We start from the raw sequence: 14,970 nt of genomic DNA, 5'->3' as shown, positions 1-14,970 counted from the left end.
ACAGCATCTGGCATCCACAGCAATAATGGCAGCAGCCCTGTGGCGTGCGTGTCAGGACACTCAGACACACACGTGCACTCCAAAACAGAGGCTGAGACACGGGGGCTTCTAGAAGCAAAACATTTGTGTTGAACTGAACCTGGCTTCTGGGCTAGGGTGGGGTACGATGTTGAGAATGGCAGGTAGGGAGCCCTGATCAAGGGAAAGTGAACTTGTTCTCGGAGAGCAGACGTGCTCTCTCCAGCAGCCTGGAGACTTGGGAGCAGGATTGTCCCCTCAGGGCTCCACCCCTAGTTTCTAACCATGACATTTTTGTACCTCTGCTTACATCTCCTTGTTATTACAACTGAGGTCTCTACCAGGTAATAGACCCCTGTTTCCAGCACCACGGGGGAATTTCAGGAAAATATATCCAGAATGGAAGTCCTAAACACCTCCGTACACCAGAGAATTCACCTTGCCTTCCTCGTCCCGCCCAGCCTCCATGGAAGCCTGCCTGGGGTACCAGGCAGAGGAGTTTTCCCCAGCAGAGTCCTTCTAGTTATGCTCAGACCCATGTCTAGTGCCTCACAAACCGTGCGGCCAAGAAGTGGTTCTTCACTTTGCCGCTGAAGCCCAGCTGTCGGTGTCCACTAAGTATAAAGGAGAGCACCGTGCAGCTGTGGGCTCTGGTGGCCATGAGGCTCTTTCAGTCGCGGTGAGCCAGGGTTCTTCCCGCCCTCCTTACCCCCGGCATGCCGGGTGGTTTTCTGTCTCTGCCCCCTGTCCCCCACAACTCGAAGACCCTGCTGGCCATTCCTTGACTGGACCAACTAACCCTGCACCTCTTCCTCCATTTACTATCCGGCATGCAGCAGCAGATTGTCGGTGGAGCGTGTACATTGGAGCACGTCACCCCCTTGCTTAAAGCCCCTCAGGAGCTCTCCAGTGCTCTTCAGGTTGCCCCTCACCCTAGGCCACAAGGCCATGACTGAGCCGGCTTCTGACTCTGTCCCTACCCTTCGCCTCCTTCACTTCCCCCTCACTGCACACTGCAGCCACCCACCACTGTCTACACTGTGACTAGACACCCTCTCCCTTGGGGATGCTCTGCCCTCGTGCCCCATGGGCTGCCTCCGAGGCTCTTATTTTTTGGGTTTGGGTCTCAGCTCAAATGGCACCTTCCCAGAGAGGCATTGCCTGCCTGGCCTCCAAGGAGTCCCATTAGTCTGGTAAATTCATACTTAATTTGTTTTCTTGTGAATTTTGTCTTTCCTCCATGAGAATGTTTAGTTCTGGAGGGTGGGGTCTGTCTGTCTAGGTCACCACTGTGTCCCTGGCCCTAGCACAGCACCCCGTGTTAGTAAGTGCTCAGTAGTAGTAGTTGAATGAATAGTTACTGTTTAACACAGTGAAACACTGCACACAACCCAATTACTCACTGACAGGGGGTTCATCAGAGAAATTATGATAGAATCATGTGATTGGATATGTTGTACAGAGAAATACAAGAGGAAAAAATATTAATCCTATTTTTGTAAAAAAAAGCTTATGTAAGTATTTTAGAAATACAATGCAAGTATAGGTATGAAAGTATTAGTGGTGTTATCTTTGTGGGTGAGTGATTTTTCCTCCTTTCCTTTAAAAAACATTTTCTATTTAAACATTTTTCTATGTAAGTAAAACAAGTGTTATTTTTATGGGGACAAAATTATTATAAATCAAGTTCTGTAGTAAAAATGTACTTGTCGAACAATTGGGAAGATGTCTCTTCTTAATTGTGTATAGAATTGATGTTGTCATTAAAAAGAAAAAGCCTGTTGGGTGGAAAGTAAGGGGATTTGGGTAGCAGGCCTCGGAGATCAGGAGCCTGAATTGACCTTCTTTCTGGTTTCAGCTCTGGGAAGTCTGAGGAATGATCCTGTGGAAACCATCCAGTCTTTGATCAGTACTCTCCTGAAAAATACTGATGAATTATGTTAAGCCTGAGTCTGTCTATATTTCCAGGATGAGCCAGCTGAGAAATAGCGTCTTCGGAGCCTCTGGTAGGAAAGTCCAGAAGAGAAAGAAACGACTGTTTAAGACTATCCAACGGGAGAGAGGAGTCAGAAAAAGAAAAGATGAGGTCAGTCAGAAAAAGTAAACCTGGAGTTGGCTTCAAGAACCTCTAAATTCACTGTACAACCGCCACAATGGGAGGGTACAAAACTCTCCACTCGCTAAGAGGTGACACATGAGCAGTCAGCATGGCTCCAGGTGCCACAGGCTGAAAGTCCACCTAAAGAAGCTGTGTCTGCCCCAAAGCAAGCTGCTTCTGAGTCACTCTGATGTGCAGAGCTGGGGACTAGAGAGAGGCCTTTCTGTTATTTGCCAGATGCCAGCCCTTCCCTCCCCAGCCTTCTGTCCAGCTGGGTGGGCTACTTTAGATGAAACACAAGGAGGCAGTTTTGATCTTAGAAAATACGGTCTGTTTCTTGTCCTTTATCTCTCCAGGGGATTGTTGGCTATCAGCACATACACTTGTCAATAAAGCTTGTTTTCTCATCCTAAGTCAAGATGGCTTTCATTTTAGCTGTGGATGATTAGGGATAAACCCAAGGGACGGGAACAGCTCTGAAGCAGCTTCCCAACCTTCAGGCAAAGTTTCAAATGGCAGAGGACAGACGAGCACAGCATCACCACATGCTGGGTGAAGCACCCACGCCGGACACTGTTGCACGGTGTGTTCAGATTTCAGGGTTTAAAGGTGGGCTTGGTGCACACGGTGGAGTGGCAGTAACTCCAGCCGCCTTTCTTGCTCAGGGAGCATATCAGATTGCTGTGGAGTGATTGACATTGATGTTGAGATAACTTTGAGTCTATTCTCATTTATTTAAAAAAATCAGTCTAAGACTTAGATTTGAATCCTCACTCCTTCTACCAGGTACTGGTTCTTACTGACCAGTTCTTTCACCTACTTCAAAACTGCTTCTCTGTGCCTGACGAATATCAACGAAACGATATTGATAATACCTCCCATGGTGGTGTCCCCAGTCTCAATTCTTCCCTTCTCCCCTATTTTGAGCCATGCCTTTGGTTCTTGCCTAGAAAAAGTAATATTCTTTAAGGTTTCCTACCCTCGCTTGCAGCTAGGTGGGGCTGGTTAACTAAGTGGGTGCAAGGGGAGGTGGGGGATGTGACTCCCAAGCAGCGCTCTGTAAGGGCCAGGGCACACACATTCTTGTTCTGCCCATTTACTGGTGACTGGAATGGAGACATGATGGTTGGAATTTAAGAGCTGTCTTGGACCATCAGGGGCAACGGATGTATTGAAGATGGCAAGGCAGAAAAATAAAAGGGACCTAACTTGGTTAGGAGAGTCGAGCTGTTTACTAGGTTAAGGAGTTCACTTTCAGACTTAGTTTATCCAGGGCGAGGATGAAAGATACAATTTCATTTATTTAATCAATGTTATTTGAGTTTCTTTCCCAGGCACACTCAATCCTGATGAATTTATGTTATCTTTCAACATTGCTATGAGGATTAAAGGAGATATAAAGTGCTTAGCTGTCTGCCTGGCAAAAAGTTAGAGGGCAGTAGTATTTTTTTTTTATTTCGGTATCATTAATCTACAATTACATGAAGAACATTATGTTTACTAGGCTCCCGCCTTCACCAAGTCCCCCTCACATACCCCTTAACACTCACTGTCCATCAGCATAGTAAGATGCTGTAAAATCACTACTTGTCTTCTCTGTGTTGCACAGCCATCCCTCCCCGTACACCCACCCCACACACACTATACATGCTAATGGTAATGCCCCCTTTCTTTTTCCCTGCCCTTATCCCTCCCTTTCCACCCATCCTCCCCAGTCCCTTTCCCTTTGGTAACTATTAGTCCATTCTTGGGTTCTTTGATTCTGCTGCTGTTTTGTTCCTTCAGTTTTCCATTGTTCTTATACTCCACATATGAGTGAAATCATTTGGTACTTGTCTTTCTCCGCCTGGCTTATTTCACTGAGCATAATACCCTCTAGCTCCATCCATGTTGTTGCAAATGGTAGGATCTGGTTTTTTTCTCATGGCTGAGTAATATTCCATTGTGTATATGTACCACCTCTTCTTTATCCATTCATCTACTGATGGACATTTAGGTTGCTTCCATATCTTGGCTATTGTAAATAGTGCAGCAATAAACATAGGGATGCATCTGTCTTTTTCAAACTGGAGTGCTGCATCCTTAGGGTAAATTCCTAGAAGTGGAATTCCTGGGTCAAATGGTATTTCTATTTTGAGCATTTTGAGGAACCTCCATACTGCTTTCCACAATGGTTGAACTAATTTACATTCTCACCAGCAGTGTAGGAGGGTTCCCCTTTCTCCGCAGCCTCGCCAACATTTGTTGTTGTTTGTCTTTTTGATGATGGCGATCCTTACTGGTGTGAGGTGATATCTCATTGTGGTTTTAATTTGCACTTCTCTGATGACAAGCGATGTGGAGCATCTTTTCATGTGTCTGTTGGCCATCTGAATTTCTTCTTTAGAGAACAGTCTATTCCGCTCCTCTGCCCATTTTTAATTGGATTATTTGCTTTTTGTTTGTTGAGGTGTGTGAGCTCTTTATATATTTTGGATGTCAACCCTTCATCGGATCTTTCATTTATGAATATATTCTCCCATACTGTAGGATACCTTTTTGTTCTATTGATGGTGTCCTTTGCTGTACAGAAGCTTTTTAGCTTAATATAGTCCCACTTGTTCATTTTTGCTTTTGTTTCCCTTGCCCGGGGAGATATGTTCATGAAGAAGTCGCTCATGTTTATGTCCAAGAGATTTTTGCCTATGTTTTTTTCTAAAAGTCTTATAGTTTCATGACTTACATTCAGGTCTTTGATCCATTTTGAATTTACTTTTGTGTATGGGATTAGACAGTGATCCAGTTTCATTCACTTACATGTAGCTGTCCAATTTTGCCAGCACCATCTGTTGAAGAGACTGTTATTTCCCCATTGTATGTCCATAGCTCCTTTATCGTATATTAATTGGCCATATATGTTTGGGTTAATGTCTGGACTCTCTAATCTTTTCCACTGGTCTGTGGCTCTGTTACTGTGCCAGTACCAAACTGTCTTGATTACTGTGGCTTTGTAGTAGAGCTTGAAGTTGGGGAGCGAGATCCCCCCACTTTATTTTTCCTTCTCAGGATTGCTTTGGCTATTCGGGGCCTTTGGTGGTTCCATATGAATTTTTGAACTATTTGTTCCAGTTCATTGAAGAATGCTGTTGGTAGTTTGATAGGGATTGCATCGAATCTGTATATTGCTTTGGGCAGGATGGCCATTTTGACGATATTAATTCTTCCTAGACAGGAGTATGGGATGAGTTTCCATTTGTTAGTGTCCTCTTTAATTTCCCATAAGAGTGTCTTGTAGGTTTCAGGGTATAGGTCTTTCACTTCCTTGGTTAGGTTTATTCCTAGGTATTTTATTCTTTTTGATGCAATTGTGAATGGAATTGTTTTCCTGATTTCTCTTTCTATTAGTCCATTGTTAATGTATAGGAAAGCCACAGATTTCTGTGTGTTAATTTTGTATCCTGCAACTTTGCTGAATTCCAATATTAATTCTAGTAGTTTTGGTGTGGAGTCTTTAGGGTTTTTTATGTACAATATCATGTCATCTGCAAATAGTGACAGTTTGGCTTCTTCTTTACCAATCTGGATTCCTTGTATTTCTTTGTGTTGTCTAATTGCCATAGCTAGGACCTCCAGTACTATGTTGAATAACAGTGAGGAGAGTGGGCATCCCTGTCTAGTTCCCGATCTCAGAGGAAAAGCTTTCAGCCTCTCGCTGTTCAGTATGATGTTAGCTGTGGGTTTATCATATATGGCCTTTATTATGTTGAGGTACTTGCCCTCTATGCCCATTTTGTTGAGAGTTTTTATCATGAATGGGTGTTGAATTTTGTCGAATGCTTTTTCAGCATCTATGGAGATGATCATGTGGTTTTTGTCCTTTTTTTTGTTGATGTGGTGGGTGATGTTGATGGATTTTTGAATGTTGTACCATCCTTGCATCCCTGGGATGAATCCCAATTGGTCATGGTGTATGATCCTTTTGATGTATTTTTGAATTTGGTTTGCTAATATTTTGTTGAGTATTTTTGCATCTACGTTCATCAGGGATATTGGTCTGTAGTTTTCTTTTTTGGTGGGGTCTTTGCCTGGTTTTGGTACTAGGGTGATGTTGGCTTCATAGAATGAGTTTGGGAGTATTCTCTCCTATTCTATTTTTTGGAAAACTTTAAGGACAATGTGTGTTATGTCTTCTCTGTATGTCTGATAAAATTCTGAGGTAAATCCATCTGGCCCGGGGGTTTTGTTCTTGGGTAGTTTTTTGATTACCGCTTCAATTTTGTTGCTGGTAATTGGTCTGTTTAGATATTCTGTTTCTTTCTGGGTCAGTCTTGGAAGGTTGTAATTTTCTAGGAAGTTGTCCATTTCTCCTAGGTTTTCCAGCTTGTTAGCATATAGGTTTTCATAGTATTCTCTAATAATTTTTGTATTTCTGTGGGGTCCGTTGTGATTTTTCCTTTCTCGTTTCTGATTTTGTTGATGTATGTTGACTCACTTTTTCTCTTAATAAGTCTGGCTAGAGGCTTATCTATTTTGTTTATTTTCTCGAAGAACCAGCTCTTGGTTTCATTGATTTTTTTAATTGTTTTATTCTTCTCAATTTTATTTATTTCTTCTCTGATCTTTATTATGTCCCTCTGTCTGCTGACCTTAGGCCTCATTTGTTCTTCTTTTTCCAGTTTCGATAATTGTGACATTAGACTATTCATTTGGGATTGTTCTTCCTTCTTTAAATATGCCTGGATTGCTATATACTTTCCTCTTAAGACTGCTTTTGCTGCGTCCCACAGAAGTTGGGGCTTTGTGTTGTTGTTGTCGTTTGTTTCCATATATTGCTGGATCTCCATTTTAATTTGGTCATTGATTCATTGATTATTTAGGAGCATGTTGTTAAGCCTCCATGTGTTTGTGAGCCTTTTTGCTTCCTTTGTACAGTTTATTTCTAGTTTTATGCCTCTGTGGTCTGAAAAGTTGGTTGGTAGGATTTCAATCTTTTGGAGTTTACTGAGGCTCTTTTTGTGTCATAGTATGAGGTCTATTCTGAAGAATGTTTGTTCCATGTGCACTTGAGAAGAATGTGTATCCTGTTGCTTTCTTCCCTCCTGGTTCTGGGGTAGGGGAGCGTTCAGGTCCTGCCTGGCCACAGCTTGTACCTTGTCCCCTTGGTGTGATGTTGAGTTCTTGCAGATGTAGATGTATCCTGGCTGTTGTACTGTATCCACTGGTGTCTCTTTTAGGAATAGTTGTATTTATTGTATTTTCATAAATATATATGTTTTGGGGAGGAGATTTCACTGAACTATTCACGCCGCAATCTTGGCTTCCCTTAGGTCTTGCTTTTTTATCCATTCTATTACTCTGTGTCTTTTGATTGGTGCATTCAGTCCATTTACATTTAGGGTGATTATTGAAAGATATGTACTTATTTCCAGTGCAGGCTTTAGGTTTGTGGTTACAAAGGTTCAAGGGTAGCTTCTTTACTATCTTACTGTCTAATTTACCTCGCTTATTGAGCTATTATAAACACAGTCTGATGATCCTTTATTTCTCTCCCTTCTTATTCCTCCTCCTCCATTGTTTGTATGTTAGGTGTTTTGTGTCTGTGTGTGTGCTCTTTTGTGTTCCCTTTGACTGCTTTTGTGGGTAGTTGACTCTATTTATAGCCTTTAGTTAGTATTTGATTGTTCCACTTTCTTTGCTGTGATTTTATTTTCTCTGGTGACATCTGTTTAGCCTTAGGAGTGCTTCCATCTGGAGTAGTCCTTCTAAAATACCCTGTAGAGGTGGTTTGTGGGAGGCAAATTCCCTCAACTTTTGCTTGTCTGGGAATTGTTTAATCCCTTCTTCACATTTAAATGATAATCGTGCTGGATACAGTATCCTTGGTTCAAGGCCCTTCTGTTTCATTGCATTAAAAATATCATGCCATTCTCTTCTGGCCTGTAAGGTTTCTGTTGAAAAGTCTGATGAAAGCCTGATGGGTTTTCCTTTGTAGGTGACCTTTTTTCTCTCTCTGGCTGCCTTTAATACTCTGTCCTTGTCCTTGATCTTTGCCATTTTAATTATTATGTGTCTTGGTGTTGTCCTCTTTGGGTCCCTTCTTTTGGGAGTTCTGTGTGCTTCCGTGGTCTGAGCAACTATTTCCTCCCCCAGTTTGGGGAAGTTCTCAGCAATTATTTCTTCAAAGACACTTTCTATTCATTTTTCTCTCTTCTTCTTCTGGTACCCCTATAATGCAGATATTGTTCCTTTTGGATTAGTCACACAATTCTCTTAATATTGTTTCATTCCTGGAGATCCTTTTTTCTCTCCTGCGTCAGCTTCTCTGCGTTCCTGTTCTCTAGTTTCTATTCCATCAATGGCCTCTTGCATCTTATCCATTCTGCTTATAAATCCTTCCAGAGTTTGTTTCATTTCTGTAATCTCCCTCCAGACGTCATCCTTTAGCTCTTGTATATTTCTCTGCTTCTCCATCAGCATGGTTATGACCTTTATTTTGAATCATTTTTCAGGAAGACTGGTTAGGTCTATCTCCTTCTCAGGGATTGTGATTTTGGTCTGTATCAAATTCTTCTGCTTTTTCATGGCAATAGAAATAGTTTGTGGAGCTGGCACAAGTGACGGCTGGGAGAACGTCCCTTCTTGTTGGTTTATGGCCTTCTCTCCTGGGAGAGCAGCAAACTCTAGTGTCTTGTGCTGGGCAGCTGTGCACAGATGGGGCTTCTGATTCTTGCCCAGCTGCTGGGCAGTTGCTGTGGGTGTGGCCTGCCTCGGGCTGCTGCTCCAATATGGCGGAGCCGTGTTGGAGGGGAGTCGGCCAGGAGGCTGTTTATCTCCGTGAGGGGCCTCCGAGCTGTGCTGCTGCCCAGGGGATTAGAGTGCCCAGAGTTCCCTGGGATTCCCAGCTGCTGGGCTAAGTGTCCCGGGACACTTCCGTCCAGCTGTGGGGTCCCTGTCCCTGTAAGCCTTTCAAAAAGCACTCGCTTTTCTTTGTCCCAGGGGTACCAGCTGCAGGGACCCGCTCGCAGGTCTTACTGTCCTGTTTCCCTAGTATCCAGCACCCTACGCACACACTGTGTCTGCGCTCTGGTGCGGATGGCTAGGGCTGGCTATTTAGCAGTCCTGGGCTCCCTTTCCCTCCCCGCTCCAACTCCTCTCCTCCTGACAGGAGCTGGGGTGAGGGTCGCTTGGGTCCCGCCAGGCCGCAGCTTGTATCTTACCCCCTTCACGAGGTGCTGGGTTCTCGCAGGTGTGGATGTGGTCTGGCTGTTGTCCTGTGTCTTCTGGTCTCTCTTTTAGGAAGAGCTGTATTTGTTGTATTTTCAAAAATATATGTGGTTTAGGGAGTAGATTTCCACTGCTCTACCCACGCCGCCATCTTGGCTCTGCCCCAAGGGCAGTAGTATTTTTTTCAAAGCTCGTAAAACATTTAGGCTATTGGAACTTGGTTCTGAGAACTTTGGTAGATGTGGAAGACCAAATAACTAGTTTCCACTTGGGTCAAATTGACTAATTTTACTTCTTTGAAGTTAACAATGATCAGAATGTTTTTGCTTCTAAATTTTATGAGCTCATAGATAAAATTTTTCTCAAACCAGTTTCCTTATATTTAAAAACGAGAAAATTTAAAATTATTTCTTAAGATTTACAGAATTAAATGAAATAGTGCTAAGTACTTGGTATAAAATAAATGCTTAATAAATGGCTGTAATTATTACCCAGGTATGATGGTTAATTTTATATGTGAACTTGGCTGGGCCATGGTGCCCAGATATTTGGTCAAACATTATTCTGGATGTTTCTGTGAGGGTGTATCTGGATGAGATTAATATTTAAATTTTAAGTAAGTAAAGGAGATTGGCCTCTATAATGAGGGTGGGCCTCATCCAATCAGTTGAAGATCTAACTAGAACAAAAGACTGACATCTGCAGAGCAAAAAGGAATCCTGCCAGCAGATGGCCTTTGGACTTGAACTGCATCAGCTCTTTCTCTGATGGCCCATCCTGTAGACTTTGACTTGCTGGTCTCCATAATTGTGTGCTAGTTCATTAAAATAAATCTCTCTATAAACACACACACTTTGGAGAATCCTAATACACTAGGTATAAGGCATTATCGTCTGAATATACAGAGATGTCAACTCTTTAGGATGACAGAGGTAGCTGGTAGAGGTTCATGAGAGGTAGCTGAATTTTAGAGGAGCAACACTAGTCTGATTTCAGCTTCTGAACTGAAGATCTGAGACTTCTAATGCTTTATGTATTGGCATTTGCCCCCTCGGCCTTCGCCTAGCTTTAGACTCTGTCTTTGGCTTTCTGTCTTTCACTTCACTTTGCTTCAAGATTGGACTTCTCAGGAGACTCTCAATCCTCTATGATCTCTATTTTTGCCATTGTGCCCTGGCTTTACATTCTGTACTAAGACAGCTACCTCAACCCTATCCAGGATTTCAAGGGCCCTCAATTCATATCTTTTGGGATCTTGACCAAGTCAGGATAGCTGCAGAGGAAGATGTCTGCAGGCAGAGGGAAGGCTGCCCTCTTAGAGCCCCGGGGTCACCCTCTCCAGCCTTTTGCACAGCCTTCTTTTCTTGCACACTCAGGCACATGTCCTCATTTCTCTCCTCCTCTCCAGACTTCTTGAATGGATGATGTCCTTATGTTCCTCCAGCCATCTCATCATTTAGACTCCTCTTAATCCTTGCAAAGTGATTTTGTTCAAACTGCTATGTTGACATGCTCTCACGGGGTTGCCAGGGGATTTCTTCTCTAGTTACTGCTCTCCTTGACATTGCTGTATCTGACACTGTTGATCCCTGATAGCCCTAATTTGCCTTCACTGCTCTAAGTAATCATTCTCTCACCTCCTTTTCCTATAAATGCAGCCATTTCTTAAAGGTCATTCCTTGATTTTTTTCCTCCTTTAAAAAAAAAACTGGTAAAATATATGACATAAAACTTACCATATTAGCCATTTTTAAGTGTACAGTTGTGTTAAGTACATTTACATTGTTGTGCAACCACTCTCCCCAACTCTCTTCCTCTTAAAGTGAAACTCTACCCATTAAACAACTACTCCCAATTTCCCACTCATCTTAGCCCCTGGCAACCACCATTCTACTTTGTGTCTGCATGAATCTGACTACTATAGGGACCTCATGTAAGTGAAATCATACAGTATTTGTCTTTTTTTGTGACTGGCTCATTTCCCTTAGCATAATGTGGTTTAAATTTATGTGTCAACTTAGCTGGGCCAATGGTGCCCAAATATTTCATCAAACATTATTCTGGATGTTTCTGTGAAGATGTGTTTTAGATGAGTTTACACTTAAATCAGTGGACTTTGAATAGAATGTATTATTCTCCATAAGGAGGGTGGGCCTCATCTAATCAGGTGCCGTAATGGAACACAGCACAATCTCCCTAGAGTAAGAAGGTTCTGCCAGGAGAGAGCCTTTGTACTTGAACAGCAACTCCTCCCTGAGTCTCCAGCTTGCTGGCTTTCCCCATCAGATTTTGGACTTGCCAAACCTCCATAATTGGGTGAGCCCAGTTCCTTAAAATAAATCTAATTACACAATCTGATTTCTCTGGATAACCCTAATACATATATAATGTCCTCAAGGTTCATCCATGTTGTAGCGTGTCAGAATTTCATTCTACAGTCAGGCTGATTAATCCATTGTGTGCCCACACCACATTTTGTTTATTCATTCATCTGTTGATGGCTACTTCCACCTTTTGACTGTTGTGAATGATGTGGCTATAAACGTAGGTGTGCAAATATCTGTTCAAGTCCTCGCTTTCACTTCTTTTGGGTATATACCCAAAAGTGGAGTTGCTGGATCATACAGTAATTCTACTTATAATGTTTTGAGGAACTGCCATGCTGTTTTCCATAGTGACTACCTCATTTTACATTCCCATCAGCAGTGCACAAGGGTTTCCATTTCTCCACATCCTTACTAACCCTTGTGATACTCTGTTTGTTTAGTAGCCATCCTAATGGGTATGAAGTGGCATCTCACTGTGGTTTTAATTTACATTTCCTTAATGATTAGTAGTATTGAGCATCTTTTCCTGTGCATCTTGGCCATTTGTATATCTTTGGAGAAACGTCTATTCAATTCCTTTCCCCATTTTTTCACTGGACTGTTTTTGTTGTTGAGTTGTGGAAATCCCTTATTCTCAGCCCTCTATCAGAGATACGATTTGCACTTACTGTATCCTATGCCATGGGTTGCCTTTTCACTGTTGATTGTGTCCTTTGATGCACAATTTTACATTTACTGTAGTCCAGCTTATCCATTTGTACTCTTGCTGTTGTACTTTTGGTTTCATATCCAAGAAATCCTTGCCAGATCCAAATGAAGTTTTTTTCCCTATGTTTTTTTCTAAGAGTTTTATACTTTTAGTTTTTATATTTAAACCCACTTTGAGTTAATGTTTATATATGGTGTAAGGTAAGGAGCCAACTTTGTTTTTTGCATGTGGCTGCCTCCCCACTCTTTTTTTTAAATGATTCGCTTCCTCAGAAATGTTACTACTTACCATGGCTTTAGTTCTTTCATCAGAGGTGATCAGTCCAAATATCCAGCTCCCACCTCTTTCCTGAGCCCTAGGCCCCCATTTTCAAAAACCACTGACCACCTCATAGAAACAGTGAGGGGGGAGGGACAACCTGAAAATTCAGTCTGATGAATTAGATAAACCTATTATGTGAGGAAGCAGAATGTATTCCACACCCACACTCTAGGAATATATCTAACATTATCAATATATTACATTATATATTGATATTGATATCAATATATCTAACTCAAGAAAAATATCTAAATGTACACCTGACACGGTCATCAAATAAATTAGGGCTTAAGAGAAGCAAATATTAGGGAGCTTCTTGCACTGTTCCAGGGTGAGGCACATAGGGCCTTGGGGATGGGAGCAATCTGGTCTCTAGAGTTACCTCCTATATGACAGACACACCTCATGGGACTTCCCCAGTGCCTGTTCCTCTTTCCCTTGTTCTGATGCTACACTAACCAAGCAATCTTCCAGTTCACATGGGCTTCCCGAGTAGAAAGAGATAAATTAGCTTATGCTGCAAGAAATGGCTCCTTTGCTAGTGAATCCACTGGCGTGATTGTAAATTTAGTGATCATGCGTCTGTAGTGAGCCTGATATTTTCTGGGTTTACTAAGATAACTCAGCTTCTCGACTGAATTATTTTGATAATAATAATTGAATAACCGAGTTAGTTATATGAGTCAATGAATGCCAAGGCTAGGCTACCCTGGAAGATGCCTTTAGGAGGTCCTGGTCCTGCCTGTAACATGATGACCTCCCCCTATCCCAAAATGCACTAATGTGTACCCCATCAAACTGCATAACTCTATCTCAAAAACAAGAATGTTCATATTCTCCCTTAAATGCACTATCACTCCTGACCTCCTTATTTCTGCTGTCCCAATTGCCAAAAGCCTAGATCTCAAAATTTGATTCACAGTGAGGACCCAACTTTACTTTTTACACAATTTTATTTATTTGTTAGATCTATATTACAGTTATTTCTAAAGAGGAAGCTAAGAAAGCTTACAATAAAAGCATAAGGACACTAAAACTAAACCCAATTAGTATGAGTAATAGCAAACCTTTGTTGAGTTTTTATAACATGGCATGTGAGGTGCTAAGCCCTGTTACCAAGATTATCTCATTTAGCTTACCAGAATCCTGTAAAGTAGATCCTATTATTATTTCCATTTTATAAGTAGGAAAACAGGCTCAGAGGGCTTAAACACCTGCCAAAGCCATCTAGGTCATCAATAGTGGAGTGAAGATCTGAATCCAGGCAGTCTGACTTTACAAGGGCATGAACTTAAAATTAACAAGTAATGAGAACTGAAAAAAAGCATCAAAAAATGCTGGCCAATGAAAAACTAAAACCACACATTTAGCTCTGTGATTACTAGCAGCAAAGGCAAAGAGGACTATATCATGGTGTAAGATACATCGGAGACTTTAGCACGTCATCAGTGTCCGACGTGCTCACTCCTCCCTCCGGTGCCTCCAGCCTTACACATGGGTGTAAGTAGCTTTCAGTGTTGAGTTACAGAAAGCACATCTGTACATTCGTAGAAAAAAAATTCTCTCCCTGGCCCTGAGCTTTGAGAGGAGTTTGAGTTAATTCAGCAAATGGCATCATCCAAGGCCATTTAATAAGAAATGCAGAGGTGGGCCACATAGGGCTAATTTCTGATTTTACCTTTGGAACATAGCCCAAGGTCTAATGTTGGAAGTACTCATTCTATATAACCTGTGGGTGAGGATGAGAGGTGGATAGAGGAACATGAACTGGGTTTAGGGCCTGCTATTACTAGCCTCCATCTCTCCATTACTGAGGTCCAGGTCCCTGCTGCACTGTCTGCTTTACTGCATAATCTGACTTGTTCACTTGCTTCTGGTGTCTCTCCCCTCCAAACCATCCTTCACCCTGCTTCCAGCTTAGTTTTTCCAAGACATTGCTTTTGCAGTTTCACTCTGTTCAAAAACGTTTCAGTGACTTGCAAATTGCTTATAGCAATAAGTCTAAACTTACTACCTTGCTGTTTAAAGTCTTTTACCACCAGATCCCAACTTTATCTTCATGTCTTATTACCTACTTCTCCAAAGGTGCTTCTTAGAGGATTCATACCCTACCCTATGAGTGTGTGGGTGCAGAGGAAGGTGGTGATGGTGGTGGTGGCCTTTGAAGCAATAGGCTAAAACCTAGTTTATCTTCTTGAAGTGTTGAGTTAACCAGATGACAATTACTTTATTTATGCTAAAAACAAGCATGGATGCTAGAGTAGAATGCAACACATACTATGATTTTTTAAGTT

This window comes from Manis pentadactyla, chromosome 14 (genome assembly GCF_030020395.1).
Source record: "Manis pentadactyla isolate mManPen7 chromosome 14, mManPen7.hap1, whole genome shotgun sequence".
Taxonomy (NCBI): domain Eukaryota; kingdom Metazoa; phylum Chordata; class Mammalia; order Pholidota; family Manidae; genus Manis; species Manis pentadactyla.
This window is presented reverse-complemented; position numbering follows the sequence as displayed.